This window comes from Hyla sarda, chromosome 1 (assembly GCF_029499605.1).
Source record: "Hyla sarda isolate aHylSar1 chromosome 1, aHylSar1.hap1, whole genome shotgun sequence".
NCBI lineage: Eukaryota > Metazoa > Chordata > Amphibia > Anura > Hylidae > Hyla > Hyla sarda.
Window position 1 is genome coordinate 197,654,534 of NC_079189.1, and position 16,218 is coordinate 197,670,751.

A 16,218-nucleotide genomic window follows, 5' to 3' on the forward strand; every position below is an offset into this window, starting at 1 on the left:
ATACGTGCAAGTGATCTGTGTAAGAGATCAGTGTGTGCAGTGTTATAGGTCCCTATGGGACCTATAACACTGCAAAAAAAAGTTAAAAAAAGTGTTAATAAAGGTCATTTAACCCCTTCCCTAATAAAAGTTTGAATCACCCCCCTTTTCCCATAAAAAAAAATAAAACAGTGTAAATAAAAAATAAACATATGTGGTATCGCCGCGTGCGTAAATGTCCGATTTATAAAAATATATCGTGAATTAAATCGCATGGTCAATGGGGTACGCGCAAAAAAATCCAAAGTCCAAAAGGGCGTATTTTTGGTCAATTTTTACACCATTAAAATATTAATAAAAAGTGATCAGAAAGTCCAATCAAAACAAAAATTGTACCGATAAAAACTTCAGATCACAGCGCAAAAAATGAGTCCTCATACCGCCCTGTACGTGGAAAAATAAAAAAGTTATAGGGGTCCGAAGATGACATTTTTAAACGTATACATTTTCCTGCATGTAGTTATGACTTTTTCCAGAAGTACGACAAAATTAAACCTATATAAGTAGGGTAGCATTTTAACCGTATGGACCTACAGAATAATGATAATGTGTCATTTTTACCGAAATATGCACTGCGTAGAAACGGAAGCCCCCAAAAGTTACAAAATGGCGTTTTTTCTTCGATTTTGTCGCACAATGATTTTTTTCCCTTTTTCCCAAAATTTTTGGGTAAAATGACTAATGTCACTGCAAAGTAGAATTGGTGACGCAAAAAATAAGTCATAATATGGATTTTTAGGTGGAAAATTGAAAGGGTTATGATTTTTAAAACGTAAGGAGGAAAAAACGAAAGTGCAAAAACTGAAAAAACTTGAGTCCTTAAGGGGTTAATATCTTACATCTATGTGGAGATATGATCAGCTTTAAGTTTTACATTTAAATCTTTGTTAATTCTGCACTTAGTAGTCAAGTTGGCAGTCCTACTTAGTGATTGAAAGATATCTCTGAGACACAGTTCAAATCCAGGGATTCTCCTGCTCTTCATTTTTACACAAAAAATAAACAGCCGTATTCACACTGGTATGAAACAAAATAAAACATGGTTCTCTTAGGACATAGGGGTAGATTTATCAAAACCTGTGTAGAGTACAAACTGCCCAGTTGCCCGTTACAACCATTCTCTCAAAAATGAAAGAAGCAATCTGATTGGTTGCTATGGATAACTGGTCAACTTTTCCTCTACACAACTTTTCGCTTTTGATAAATCTCCCCCCCCCCCCATGACAATCATTTTTCATTTCTATACAACCACCCGACAAAACTGTATTTTACTTGCGTAACCTCACTCAAGTTGTAATTGTCCCAGGAGGACAGCCATGGGTCCTCACACACAATTTCCTTCTTGCATACTAGTGGGGGAGATTTATCAAAACCTTTGCAGAGGAAAAGTTGCTCAGTTGCTTATAGCAACCAATCAGATCGCTTCTTTCATTTTGCAGAGGCCTTGTTAAAATGAAAGAAGCAAGCTGATTGGTTGCTATGGGCAACTGGGCAACTTTTCCTCTGGACAGGTTTTGATAAATCTCCCCAGGTTGGACTTTCGCCTAGCTATGAAGCTTTGAAGCTGTAACAAGCTGTGATGGTCGCCTGTGCCAATGTTCAGCTAGACTAAAACCAGTAGTGACTCAGAAATCGCAATAAAAGACACCACTACCCGCCTGTCTTTCATTTCTTCAAGGCCCATAAATAAGGCTTACCAAAAGTCAGCTGCGGACTGCTTTACTGGATTTTTCCATATGCCATCCATCTTTCCCTGGATGGGATATGTGTCTCCGGAAAACCTTGTTTCTATATATGACAGGTACCTTGTGGAAATATAATGATCCAAAACTACTATTCCTGTCATTGTCTTAAAACTTTTACAGAAAGTCCGTCAATCACTTAGGACCACGTGCTGGACTACTAAACCAAGAAGGAGCAGAGATTTAACTTAATGACTTACTAGTTCTACTAAATATTTTCCTATAAATTATATTTCAGTCTTTTCAGCACCTCTTGCTATATAACCCAATGCCTGCAGATTAAACATCTTTTTCAACATGGAAGGTTCCCTTTAAAGGGGTACTCCATAGGAAAACACATTTTTTCAAATGAACTGGTGACAGAAAGTTATACAGATTAGAAAATTACTTCTATTTAATAATCTTAATCCTTCCAGTACTTACCAGCTGCTGTATGCTTCAGTGGGAGTTGTGTAGTTCTTTCCAGTCTCACACATTGCTCTTTGCTGAGACCTCTTTCCATGTCAGGAACTGTCCAGAGTAGAAGCAATCCACACAGCAAAGCTCTCCTGCTCAACAGTTCCTGACATGGACAGAGGTGTCAGCAGAGAGCACTGTGATCAGACCGGAAAGAACTACACAACTTTCTCTGTAGTATACAGCAGCTGATAAGTACTGGAAGGGTTAAGATTTTTAATTAGAAGTAATTTACAGATCTGTATAACTTTCTGGCACCAGTTGATTTGAAAACATTTTGTTTCCACTGGAGTATCCCTTTAACGGGCTAAAAAGACCAACATTGTCAGAAGGGGAGCTGTAACTTCAGATACTAATAATGCTGTACACAGATAAAGATTTTCTTATTTATTGTGTATTTCTTTTTTTATAATACTTAGTTATTTATTACCATTGCATTTATTTTTCAACCTTGTTCCAGAATTGGTGGTGATTAAATTAAAGGAAACAGCTTTGTGTAATGAAATTCTAGTGCAGAATTAAAGCAGTGACTCTTTCTAAATATTGTTCTATATTTAGCTGCTCAAGTCTGAACGAGGCTTTGCATTAAAAGCAGTTTGATCCAGCCTTTCATCACCATGTGTTTGAAAGCACTTGGCTAGGCCTCCATGCAGGGCAAAGAGGAAAATACCCACTCTATTCTATTGACCAAACATAGGCTCGGAAAGATCTGAAATGGTTTCATGTTAAAGGAGGTGTCATGTGATCTTCCTGGTCTTGTCCAAACTGAACAATTGTTGGCCTGAATCCAAGAAGTAACAACTACATACAGACATGAGAAACCTAAAGGACCCTTCCCCAATATTGGCTCCAATATTGAATATATATAATGGAGGTTTTATTTAAAACACGATAATATACACCTACAGCTGTGCGAACGCACCAAAAAACCTCCAGACAAAGTAATATATAGAATTAATCAATAAATCTTTATTCATGTACAAAATAGATATAAACACATATAAGGGATCGCACAAAGTGAAAAACACACACACACACACACACACACATATATATATATATATATATATATATATATATATAAAACCAAGTAGAAGCGGCACACCAGAATTCCAGTAAAAGCGTGGGTTTATTCACACATCTGTGCAGAAAAGCTACGTTTCGGCTCGACAATAGAGCCTTTCTCAAGCATGCTTGAGAAAGGCTCTATTGTCGAGCCGAAACGTAGCTTTTCTGCACAGATGTGTGAATAAACCCACGCTTTTACTGGAATTCTGGTGTGCCGCTTCTACTTGGTTTTGTATACTATCTGGGAATTGGTCGGTTCCTGAAGCTTGGCACCCGGTTGGATCTAGAATCCTTGTGCACGGTGCTCCCCTTGATCTACTATATATATATATATATATATATATATATATATATATATATATACATATATACACACAGGCATACTGGGAAGAAAGTCCTGATATGGTAGTACACTGCATGTCTGTTAGATAATGAGGCTACAGAAAGGAAGAGTACTCAAGTAAGCAGAGCATATATATGAAAGTGCAGTAGTGCCAGCATATATTCCTTTTAAGGGCTGAACAGCTCCCAAACTGTAGTACCAGAAAGATCAACAAGCCTCAGATCAGGGGCGTAGGAACCCTCAAAAATCTGGAGGGGATAGCATTCTAACCGGGTGTGGCTTTGCAAGGGTGGAGTCACAAAGGGTGCGGAGCCACAAAAGGTGAGGAACCATTCAATGTTGCATGATGCAACAAAATCAAGCTTAAGGGTGCGTTCACACTGAGTAATTCAAGAGGAATTTACTTGAGTAATTCCTTTTGAATTCTCAGCACCAGATTAATGCACATCCCCTCTGCCCATTGACTTTAATGTTTTTTCCGCTGTCCAGTTCACATTGCAGAAATTCTGCTAGCAGAATTCCGACGCTGAATTCCTTTCCGCTTGAAGAAAGAACATGTTCATTCTTCAAGCGGAATCCGCGAGCAGAATCCAATAGAAGTCAATGGTAAAAAAAAAATTCTGCCCGACATCGTTTTCAAGCGGAATTCAAGCGGAATTCGAGGGGAATTCAGAAAAGTTGTCAGGAATAGCCTTGCTATGCCTGTTTAGTTTGGACTGGTTTTCCCTCAAGTTTTTCCTCAGTCAAGATGGCGGATTGTGTCTCAGCTGGGTGCCATCTTACTTCCTGTCTGATATATAAACCCATCAGGCCTGTTGCTCAGTGCTTGAGTATTGTGCCTGTGTTCCTGCTTGTACAGTCCTCTAGCCTGAAACTTGCTCTCGGGTCTGTTCCTCCACTTGCGGTTACCCTGCTAACCTTGTGTACCTGCTGACGGATCATCAAGTCTCCTCCTGATATTTCGCCTGGATCTCTGCTTATCTTCCTGCTACTCCTGTGCAAGTCTCCTGCATTTTGGCCTAGTCTCTGCCATTGGTCTCCAGCAGTATCCACCAGTATCGTGACAGGATACTCAAGCCTAAAATGGAGTCCGCTGGGACTGGGAGTTCGGAGGTTCGCATTAAGCAGCTACAGACTACTCTGGATAATATGCACACCGAGATGCAGGTGTTAAAAAACAAATATGATGCCTTTGAAGGACAGACTTCTCACAACGTCCACATTTATGGACAAACAATTCAAGAGCTACGTTGGACGGTGCAGACATTATCTGACCGGATAGCCCACTTGGAGGCTCAAGCTTTTGTACCATCTACTTCCGTGCCTGTCATGAGTCCTAAGTAGCCGCTGTTCAGATTTGGCGGAGACCGCGACAAATTCCGGGGATTCCTCAATCAATGTAGGCTATACTTTGATGCAAATTCAACGCAGTTTCCTACAGACCGGTCTAAAGTCCTGTGTATCATTTTGCTGCTGACACATAAAGCCATTTCCTGGGCTAGTCCACTGATTGAGACCCAAGATCTCCGGCTGAGCAACCTTGAAGATTTCATCGACGCCATGAGTCAAATGTTTGATGACCCTAATCGAGGTGCTGCGGCTGAAGCAGCACTACTAGCATTGCGCCAAGGCAGACGCCCTGTCACCGAGTATGCGATGGAGTTCAAGAGGTGGGCTATCGACACTGATTGGAATGATGCAGTGAAAATGTATTTTTTTAGGAAAGGACTCTCCAGCGCATTAAAAGATGAACTTGGCCGTGCAGAGGCCCCTTTAGGCTTAGACGCCTTTATTAACCATTGTATTAGGATTGACACCCGACTGTCTGAACGACGACAAGAGAAATGGGCTACCTTGAATTTTGATACTAAGCAGTACCCTTCTTTCCCCGTCACTATCTCTAAGGAACCGCAAGGAAAGATTCAAAGGGAATCGGGAAGTGAGCCGATGCAGGTAGATTCCATACTAAGGCGTGAAAGCGTTGACAGAAGAGAGCATAGATTCCGGGAAAGTTTATGCTTCTACTGCGGAAAATCTGATCACTTTCTTATCAACTGCCCTAGCCGTCCTCGGAGATTGGTGGCAGCCATTACGGATCCTGACTTTGTGGACGGGGAATCAATTGTTTCTGAAACAGAATTATCAGAGAAAGCAGCTATCCATTCCATCTCATCGGTGGCCCCTCATATTAAGAAAGAAAATAAAGATTCCTACTGCCTTCTTCCTATTAAGTTTCTGACTAATTCTCAGTGGATTTCTACCTCTGTTATGGTGGACTCTGGGGCTAGTGGCAATTTCATGGACCTTTCTTTTGCCCAAAAGCATGGTCAGATTTAACAAAAAGCTCTCACCCGTGGTAATGGAAACTGTAGATGGATCTTCACTGAGCTCTGGGCCTGTGGATCAAGAGACGGAACCACTTGAGATCATTATAACACCCTAGCGCCGTGAAGTCCTCTCATTCCTGTTGATCTCGTCTCCACATTTTCCTGTTATTTTAGGCCTACCATGGTTGCAAGCACAGAATCGAGTCATAAATAGTGTTGCTCGTGAATATTCGCAATGCGAATTTTATTCGCGAATATCGCATATTCGCGAATTCGCGAATATTCACGAATATAGCACTATATATTCGTAATTACGAATATTCGTTTTTTTATTTTTATTTTTTTTTATTTTTTTTCACAGTACACATCACAGTGATCATCCCTCTCTGCTTCCAGCTTGTGTGGTGTAAAGAAGGCTCTAATACTACTGTGTGAGACTGGTGCGTGCATTTTCGTATATACGAAAATTTGCAAATGCTAATTTTCGCATATGCGAATTTTCGCTTATGCTATTTTTGTGTATGCTAATTTTTCGCATATGTTAATTTTCGCATTCGCAAATTTTCGCTTATGCGAAAATAAAACGAGACTGTTACGAATATGCGAATATTCGCGAATATATGACGAATATTCGTCCATATATTCGCGAATTCGAATATGGCCTATGCCGCTCAACACTAGTCAGAAACTGGGAAACTAAAGAAATAAGTTAGAGACAGAGCACTCTGAACAAGATTCTAAAGAACCAATTGAAGATAATAAAATGGTAGAATTACCCTCTGTATATAAGGATTATGCGGATGTGTGCGAGAAACAAAATGCAGACAAGCTTCCCCCACATCGATCTTATGACTGCCCCATAGAATTGCTTCCTGGTGCCCCTATACCCTTTGGACACATTTACCCTTTGGCAGACCCTGAACTAAAAGCCCTCAAGGACTACATGGAAGAAAATCTGACTAAGGGGTTCATCCGCCCATCCTCCTCACCTGCAGGGGCTCCCATATTCTTTGTCAAAAAGAAGGACGGTTCTCTAAGACCTTGCATTGATTACAGGGAACTTAACAAAGTTACAATTAAGAACCGCTACCCTCTACCATTGATTCCGGAGCTCTTGGAGAGAGTGCGACATGCAAAGGTGTTCACCAAGTTAGACCTGCGTGGCGCTTATAACTTGGTCCACATAAGATCCGGAGACGAATGGAAGACAGCGTTTAGGTCAAGTTAAGGACATTTTAAATATGTTGTTATGCCATTTTGTCTTTGCAATGCCCCTGCTACCTTCCAACATCTCGTCAATGATATCTTCAGAGACCTTTTGGATCAGTTTGTAGTTATCTATTTGGATGATATCTTAATTTTCTCCAACTCTATGGAAGAACATCAGAGACATGTGAAACTGATTCTGGACCGTTTAACCCCTTAACGACTAAGGACGTATATGTAGGTCCTCCGGCGGCTCCCGCGATATGCCGCGGGCTCACGCGGTGTCCCCGCGGCATATCGGGTCGGTCCCGGCGGGTATCAACGGCCTGGACCTGCGGCTAATACAGGACATCACCGATCGTGGTGATGCCCTGTATTAACCCTTCAGATGCGGCGATCAAAGCTGACCGCCACATCTGAAGTGAAAGTAACCTGGCTGCTCAGTCGGGCTGTTCGGGACCGCCGTGGTGAAACCACGGCATCCCGAACAGCTTACAGGACACCGGGAGGGCCCTTACCTGCCTCCTCGGTGTCCGATCGACGAATGACTGCTCCGTGCCTGAGATCCAGGCAGGAGCAGTCAAGCGCCGATAACACTGATCACAGGCGTGTTAATACACGCCAGTGATCAGCATGAGAGATCAGTGAGTGCAGTGTTATAGGTCCCTAAGTGTTAATAAAGGTCATTTAACCCCTTCCCTAATAAAAGTTTGAATCACCCCCCCTTTTCCCATAAAAAAAAATAAAACAGTGTAAATAAAAATAAACATATGTGGTATCGCCACGTGTGTAAATGTCTGAACTATAAAAATATTTTGTTAATTAAACTGCACGGTCAACGGCGTACATGTAAAAAAATTCCAAAGTCCAAAAAAGCGTATTTTTGGTCACTTTTTATACCATTAAAAAATGAATAAAAAGTGATCAAAAAGTCCGATCAAAACAAAAATGGTACCGATAAAAACTTCAGATCACGGTGCAAAAAATGAGTACTCATACCGCCCTGTACGTGGAAAAATAAAAAAGTTATAGGGGTCAGAAGAGAACATTTTTAAACATATAAATTTTCCTGCATGTAGTTATGATTTTTTCCAGAAGTATAACAAAATTAAACCTATATAAGTAGGGTATCATTTTAACCGTATGGACCTACAGGTTAATGGTAAGGTGTAATTTTTACCGAAATATGCACTGCGTAGAAACGGAAGCCTCCAAAATATACAAAATGGATTTTTTTCTTCGATTTTGTCACACAAAGATATTTTTTTTCCATTTCGCCATGAATGTTTGGGTAAAATGACTAATGTCTCTGCAAAGAAGAATTGGTGACGCAAAAAATAAGCCATAATATAGATTTTTAGGTGGAAAAATGAAAGGTTATGATTTTTAAAAGGTAAGGAGGAAAAAACGAAAGTGCAAAAACTGAAAAACCCTGCGTCCTTAAGGGGTTAAGGGAGAACCAACTCTACATTAAAATTGGAAAATGTGAATTTCATCAGACTGAAATCCAATTTCTTGGTTATATAATTTCACCCCGTGGTCTACACATGGACTCTAGCAAGATTAAAGCAATAGTAGACTGGCCTACCCCCAAAAACATAAAAGATGTTCAACGTTTCATAGGTTTTGCAAATAGAAGTATAGACGTTTTATTAGGAATTTCTCGGAGATCATTCCTCCTATTACGCAGTTGCCTAAGAAAAGAAATGCCTTTGCCTGGTCTTCTCAAGCACAAGAATCCTTTTGTCTCCTAAAGTCTAAGTTCACTACAGCCCCAGTGTTAATTCATCCCGACCCAGAATGTGCCTTCATTGTGGAAGTAGATGCTTCAGACTGTGCTATAGGGGCTATTCTGTCGCAGAGAACAGGGGACAAGGGTTTATTGCATCCCTGTGCCTTTTTCTCCCGATGTTTATCACCCGCTGAGAAGAACTATGATGTGGGGAATAAAGAACTGTTGGCCACTATTGCAGCTTTCAAGGAATGCAGGCATCATCTTCAAGGAACCTCACAGCAAATAATTGTTCTAACTGATCACTGTAACTTGGAATTTGTCAGATCTGCCAAGTGTCTATCTCCTCGCCAGGCTCGTTGGAGTCTCTTTCTCAACCAATTCAACTTTGTAATCTCATACCGGCCTGGTTCCTGAAATGGCAAAGCGGATGCTCTATCTAGAATTTTTTCCAATCATTCTACTTCTATTATTCCACCCAAAACTATTGTTTCTGAGTCTAACTTCGTGGGAGTAATCCATAATAAGGACTTGCTGGAAGAGATAAAAGAGGCCTATAACACAGATTCCTTGCTGTCTCAACCACCTGATGAGGTGCATTTAACGCTTAAGAACAAGACGTGGATCCACGGGCAGCAGCTATATATACCTGAAACAGTAAGATTGAAAATTCTAAAACTTGCCCATGATTCTAAGATTGCTGGGCACAAGGGAGTGCAGAAGACACAGGAATTCCTATCTCGTTTCTTTTGGTGGCCCAATTATCAACAGGACGTAAGAAAATATGTATTGTCATGTGACGTTTGTGCTAGATGCAAAACTCCACGTTCCTCACCCTTGTGTTTGTTACAGCCTTTACCGATCCCCTCTCGTCCCTGGGGTTCCATTTCCATGGACTTTATCGTAGATCTACCTACCACTAAGGGAAAAAATACAATTCTGGTAGTTGTTGACCAGCTCACCAAGGCTGCACACTTCATTCCATGTACCGGCCTACCTTCCGCTAAAGACACTGCTGACCTGCGGATCGTGGAGTACAGTTTACATCAAAATTTTGGTGGAGTTTTTGTTCAGCACTTGATATTGAGGTTAACTTATCAACCGCCTTTCACCCACAATCTAATGGACAAGCTGAGCGCACAAATCAGACCCTGGAACAGTACTTGTGATGCTTTATCTGTCATTTACAAGATGATTGGGTCGATCTGCTCCCGGTGGCCTGGGTCGATCTGCTCCTATAATAACTCCCAAAATGCCTCCACTAAGCAAACTCCTTTTTTTGCGATTTTGGGATATCACCCAAATATTCTACCCAAATTCCCTGCTGTTTCACCTATGCCTGCAGTTGCGGAAAGGATCTCTAAGTTACATAAAAATTTGGAACTAATCAAAACAACATTAGAGAAGGCTCAAGAAAATTACAAGAAGGCGGCAGATACATTTCGTAGGCCAGCACCAACGTTTATGTTACGCCTAGCGCTCCGGGTCCCCGCTCCTCCCCGGAGCGCTCACGGCGTCTTTCTCCCTGCAGCGCCCCGGTCAGTCCCGCTGACCGGGAGCGCTGCACTGTCATGGCCGTTGGGGATGCGATTCGCACAGCGGGACGCGCCCGCTCGCGAATCGCATCCCAGGTCACTTACCCGTCCCGGTCCCCTGCTGTCATGTGCTGGCGCGCGCGGCTCCGCTCTCTAGGGCGCGCGCGCGCCAGCTCTCTGAGACTTAAAGGGCCAGTGCACCAATGATTGGTGCCTGGCCCAATTAGCTTAATTGGCTTCCACCTGCTCCCTGGCTATATCTGATCTCCTCCCATGCACTCCCTTGCCGGATCTTGTTGCCTTGTGCCAGTGAAAGCGTTTAGTGTGTCCAAAGCCTGTGTACCTGAACTTCTGCTATCCATCCTGACTACGAACCTTGCCGCCTGCCCCCGACCTTCTGCTACGTCTGACCTTGCCTCTGCCTAGTCCTTCTGTCCCACGCCTTCTCAGCAGTCAGCGAGGTAGAGCCGTTGCTAGTGGATACGACCTGGTTGCTACTGCCGCAGCAAGACCATCCCGCTTTGCGGCGGGCTCTGGTGAACACCAGTAGCCTCTTAGAACCGGTCCACCAGCACGGTCCACGCCAATCCCTCGCTGACACAGAGGATCCACTACCTGGAAGCCGAATCGTGACAGTAGATCCGGCCATGGATCCCGCTGAGGTGCCGCTGCCAAGTCTCGCTGACCTTACCACGGTGGTCGCTCAGCAGTCGCAGCAAATTGCCCAACAAGGACAGCAGCTGTTGCAGTTGACCGCCACGTTACAGCAACTTCTGCCTCTGCTACAGCAGCAACCATCTCCTCCGCCAGCTCCTGCACCTCCTCCGCAGCGAGTGGCCGCTCCTAGCCTCCGCTTGTCCCTGCCGGACAAATTTGATGGGGACTCTAAACTCTGCCTTGGATTTTTGTCTCAGTGTTCCCTGCATATGGAGATGTTGTCGGACTTGTTTCCTTCAGAACGGTCTAAGGTGGCGTTCGTAGTAAGCCTTCTTTCAGGAAAGGCCTTGTCTTGGGCCACACCGCTCTGGGACCACAATGATCCTGCCACAGCCACAGTCCAGACCTTCTTCGCTGAACTCCGGAGTGTCTTCGAGGAGCCAGCCCGAGCTTCTTCTGCCGAGACTGCCCTGTTGAACCTGGTCCAGGGTAATTCTTCAGTGGGCGAGTACGCCATCCAATTTCGTACTCTTGCTTCCGAGTTATCATGGAATAACGAGGCTCTCTGCGCGACCTTTAAAAAAGGCCTATCCAGTCGCATCAAGGATGTGCTGGCCGCACGAGAGATTCCTGCCAACCTGCAAGAACTCATCCATTTAGCTACCCGCATTGACATGCGTTTTTCTGAGCGACACCAAGAGCTCCGCCAGGAAAAAGACTTAGATCTCTGGGCACCTCTCCCACAGTATCCGTTGCAATCTACGCCTGGGCCTCCCGCCGAGGAGGCCATGCAAGTGGATAGGTCTCGCCTGACCCAGGAAGAGAGGAATCGCCGTAGGGAAGAAAATCTCTGTCTTTACTGTGCCAGTACCGAGCATTTCTTGGTGGATTGCCCTATCCGTCCTCCACGCACGCACCCAGCTCACGTCGGTGTGGCGTCTCTTGGTTCCAAGTCTGCTCCTCCACGTCTCACGGTGCCCGTGCGGATTTCGCCTTCAGCCAACTCCTCCCTCTCAGCCGTGGCCTGCTTGGACTCCGGTGCCTCTGGAAATTTTATTTTGGAGTCGTTTGTTAATAAATTCTGCATCCCTGTGACCCGTCTTGTCAAGCCGCTCTACATTTCCGCGGTCAATGGAGTCAGACTGGATTGCACCGTGCGTTACCGCACAGAACCCCTCCTGATGTCTATTGGACCCCACCACGAAAGGATTGAATTCTTCATTCTCCCCAACTGTACCTCTGAGGTCCTCCTCGGTCTGCCATGGCTCCGGCTTCATTCCCCCACCCTTGATTGGACCACCGGGGAGATCAAGAACTGGGACTCTGCCTGCCACAGGAAGTGCCTCTCCCCCCCTCCCAGTCCCATCAGGCAAGCCTCTGTGTCCCCTCATGGCCCCCGTCCTTGTGTCTCCCTGCCCCGTGCCAAACTTCACCCTCTGCCCTCCCTCCCCATTCCAACTCCTGCTGTACTGCCTCCCGTTGAGGAAGCCCTCCATTCTTTCCCGGTGTCCTCATCCCAGGGGAGGCAGTTACCGGACAAAAAAAAGGGGAGACCTAAGGGGGGGGGTACTGTTACGCCTAGCGCTCCGGGTCCCCGCTCCTCCCCGGAGCGCTCACGGCGTCTTTCTCCCTGCAGCGCCCCGGTCAGTCCCGCTGACCGGGAGCGCTGCACTGTCATGGCCGTTGGGGATGCGATTCGCACAGCGGGACGCGCCCGCTCGCGAATCGCATCCCAGGTCACTTACCCGTCCCGGTCCCCTGCTGTCATGTGCTGGCGCGCGCGGCTCCGCTCTCTAGGGCGCGCGCGCGCCAGCTCTCTGAGACTTAAAGGGCCAGTGCACCAATGATTGGTGCCTGGCCCAATTAGCTTAATTGGCTTCCACCTGCTCCCTGGCTATATCTGATCTCCTCCCATGCACTCCCTTGCCGGATCTTGTTGCCTTGTGCCAGTGAAAGCGTTTAGTGTGTCCAAAGCCTGTGTACCTGAACTTCTGCTATCCATCCTGACTACGAACCTTGCCGCCTGCCCCCGACCTTCTGCTACGTCTGACCTTGCCTCTGCCTAGTCCTTCTGTCCCACGCCTTCTCAGCAGTCAGCGAGGTAGAGCCGTTGCTAGTGGATACGACCTGGTTGCTACTGTCGCAGCAAGACCATCCCGCTTTGCGGCGGGCTCTGGTGAACACCAGTAGCCTCTTAGAACCGGTCCACCAGCACGGTCCACGCCAATCCCTCGCTGACACAGAGGATCCACTACCTGGAAGCCGAATCGTGACAGTTTAAGGTAGGAGATAAAGTATGGCTCTCCACCAGAAATTTGAAACTTAAAGTGCCTTCTCCAAAACTGGGACAGAAGTTTATTGGGCCCTATAAGATTATCCGGATTATTAGTCGAGTAGCTGTTCGGCTCCGACTTCCACGATCCTTGAAGATTCATCCTGTTTTTCATGTGTTTCTGTTCAAACCTGTTGTGCTCAACCCTTTTCCGGAACGTATTCCTTCTCCTCCTGATGCAGTGGAGGTAGATGGGCAAGAACAGTTTATTGTAGAAGAAATCCACTTGAATTCTGCTTGATGGAGAAGGCAACACTTTCCTGACCAAAATTATTCCTTGTGAATTCCTCTGGAATTACTCAGTATGAACGCACCCTTAGGCTCATCAGCATAGGTACGTAAGCATAGGAATTTTAGGTGGAAAATTTAAAGCGTTATGATTTTTAGAAGGTGATGAGGAAAAAATTAAAATGCAAAAGCGGAAAAACCCTGCGTCCTTAAGGGGTTAAGGCAGTGTGTCCTTTAGGCGTCTGGAGTCTATTTTCATTTTTACGGTGTGAAACTTTGCGGGGCTTATGTTTCCACACAGTGTACTTTTCAGAAAAAAATGGCAAAGTGGCAGTTTTTTTTATTTTTTTATTGTGGCCCCACAAGATTTTATTTTTAACAGTTTGTGCTAAAACAAGTGAAGTCATAACAAAGTACAATTGGCGGTGGGAAAAAACAAGCCCCATATGGGTAGGTGGGAAATTCAAAACATTAGAAGACTAGGAGGAAAATAGTAAAGTGCAAAAATGAAAAATCCCTGCCTCTTTAAAGAAGTACTCCGCTGCGCACATCTTATTCCCTATCCAAAGGATAGGAGATAAGATGTTAGACCAATATCACCATTAACACCGCTACTATCACCGTACACAGACTACTATCCCCAATTACACTAATTTACAAGGGACAGATAATACTTCCACACTATGACCATTTAATGAGGGGATAATATGAATAAACAGTACTATACAGAGACCATTATCACCACTATACAAGGGGCAAATAATTGCACCACATCATGACCACTGACATTACCCCCATATAGTGATGAGATAATACTGCCATACTGGTCATAAATATAACCACTGTACACAGACCAGAATCCCCAATGAAACCACTATACACAGACCGGTATCGCCAATAATATCACTATACAATGGACAAATAATACCGCCACAATATGACCACTACTATTACCACCATATAATGACGGGATAATATTACCATACTGATACTGAATAAAACCACTGTACTCAGACTACCACCATACAGCAGTAACCATATATTAGTGACCTTGGCTCTACAGACCATGTAAGTGATTGCATACAGTTACATCAGCTGACGTCGTCTGTGATCAGAGTCATTCACTTTTCCTTTTTCTTCTCCATCCGACCCAGACCGTCATGTCGATTCTTCCATTTACAGTTCGTCTCCACAGAACCTGCCAGACAAACATTTTAGGATCTGTACTCTTTAAGCACCTATAGCGCTCCATACAGTAATTATAAACCATTGGATTCTCCCACAGTAAGTAGATATGGGGATTGGGGAAAGAGTAGGTAGGTACCTTCAACTAAGTAGATCCCTAAACATGGTTTCCCCCGAGTAGGTAAGTGCCTGTAGGTAGGTCCCCATGTAGATATCTGATAGTATTTACTCCCTGTAGGCAGTAGCAGCCTCCTATAAGTAGAAGTTACTCCCTCTAGGTAGGTCCCATTGTAGATGGCTGCCCCCCCCTAATTAAGTTGAAGTCCCCAGTATATAGTTGCAGCCCCCCACACACATCAATCATACATACGCACATCTATCATACAGACACACACACATGATACATATACACGCATAATACAAACATGTACACATTATACAATCATACACACATCTAGCTTACACACATCTATCATACATGCATTACATACATACATAGATACATACATACACACATCATACATACAGGCATCTATTAGGCCCCTTTCACACTACCGTTGTCACACGGCAGTGTGACGGCCATCGGGGCTGCCGGGGAAAATAGCGGGAGGAAAAATACATCATGCAATGCTATTTCTTACCGCTACTCCCGCTGAAAAACAGCGGAGCCTGACGGACCCCATTCACTATAATGTGGTCCATTGGGACCCGCTGTTGCCCGCTGCGCCCCATCAAAATGAAGGCTGTCAAACTTGCAAAAAAAGACAGTTTGATGGCTGTTCATGACATAGCGCTGCAGCAGTGTGAAATAAGCCCTATACATACATTATATATACATACACACATCATATACACACACATCCTACAAACACACAGCATACATACATGCACACATCATACATTCACACACATCATGCATACACATATCATACATACACCAGCCCCCCCCACATCATACATTACATACACACATCATACATATACACACACCATACATACATATACATCCCCCCCAATCATTCTCCCTTCCAAACCCAACACCTTAACCAAACGACTCAAGCTTTGAGTCAAGGGGCGCTGTATCAAGTGCGCAACATGACAGACTCAAAGGGAACCTGTCATCAGGGCCATCCCTACCATTACCTGCCCCAGATCCGTGGCCCTGTTCATTTGTTATCTTCCTTATTCTGGCGACTACCAACAGGTGACACTGATGACAGATTCCCATAAATAACAAATATGTATATACAGTGGGGATCAAAAGTTTGGGCACCCCAGGTAAAAATTTGCAATAATGTGCATAAAGAAGCCAAGGAAAGATGGAAAAATCTCCAAAAGGCATCAAATTACAGATTAGACCTTCTTATA

At 44.3% G+C, this 16,218-nt stretch overlaps 1 protein-coding gene across 2 annotated transcripts in view; it reads right to left on the minus strand.

Annotated features, from left to right (window-relative positions):
- The window catches only part of DAPP1 (dual adaptor of phosphotyrosine and 3-phosphoinositides 1), a 268,154-nt gene that overhangs the window by 176,500 nt on the left and 75,436 nt on the right, over positions 1-16,218 (minus strand). Inside the window, exon 1 of one of the 2 annotated variants that reach the window (XM_056566894.1) lies at positions 1,326-1,329. The exons of the other annotated variant lie outside the window; for it this stretch is intronic. The gene's annotated coding sequence lies outside the window, so the exon portion shown is untranslated. Of the gene's footprint in view, positions 1-1,325; positions 1,330-16,218 lie in introns of those variants that run through there. 2 annotated transcript variants of the gene reach the window in all.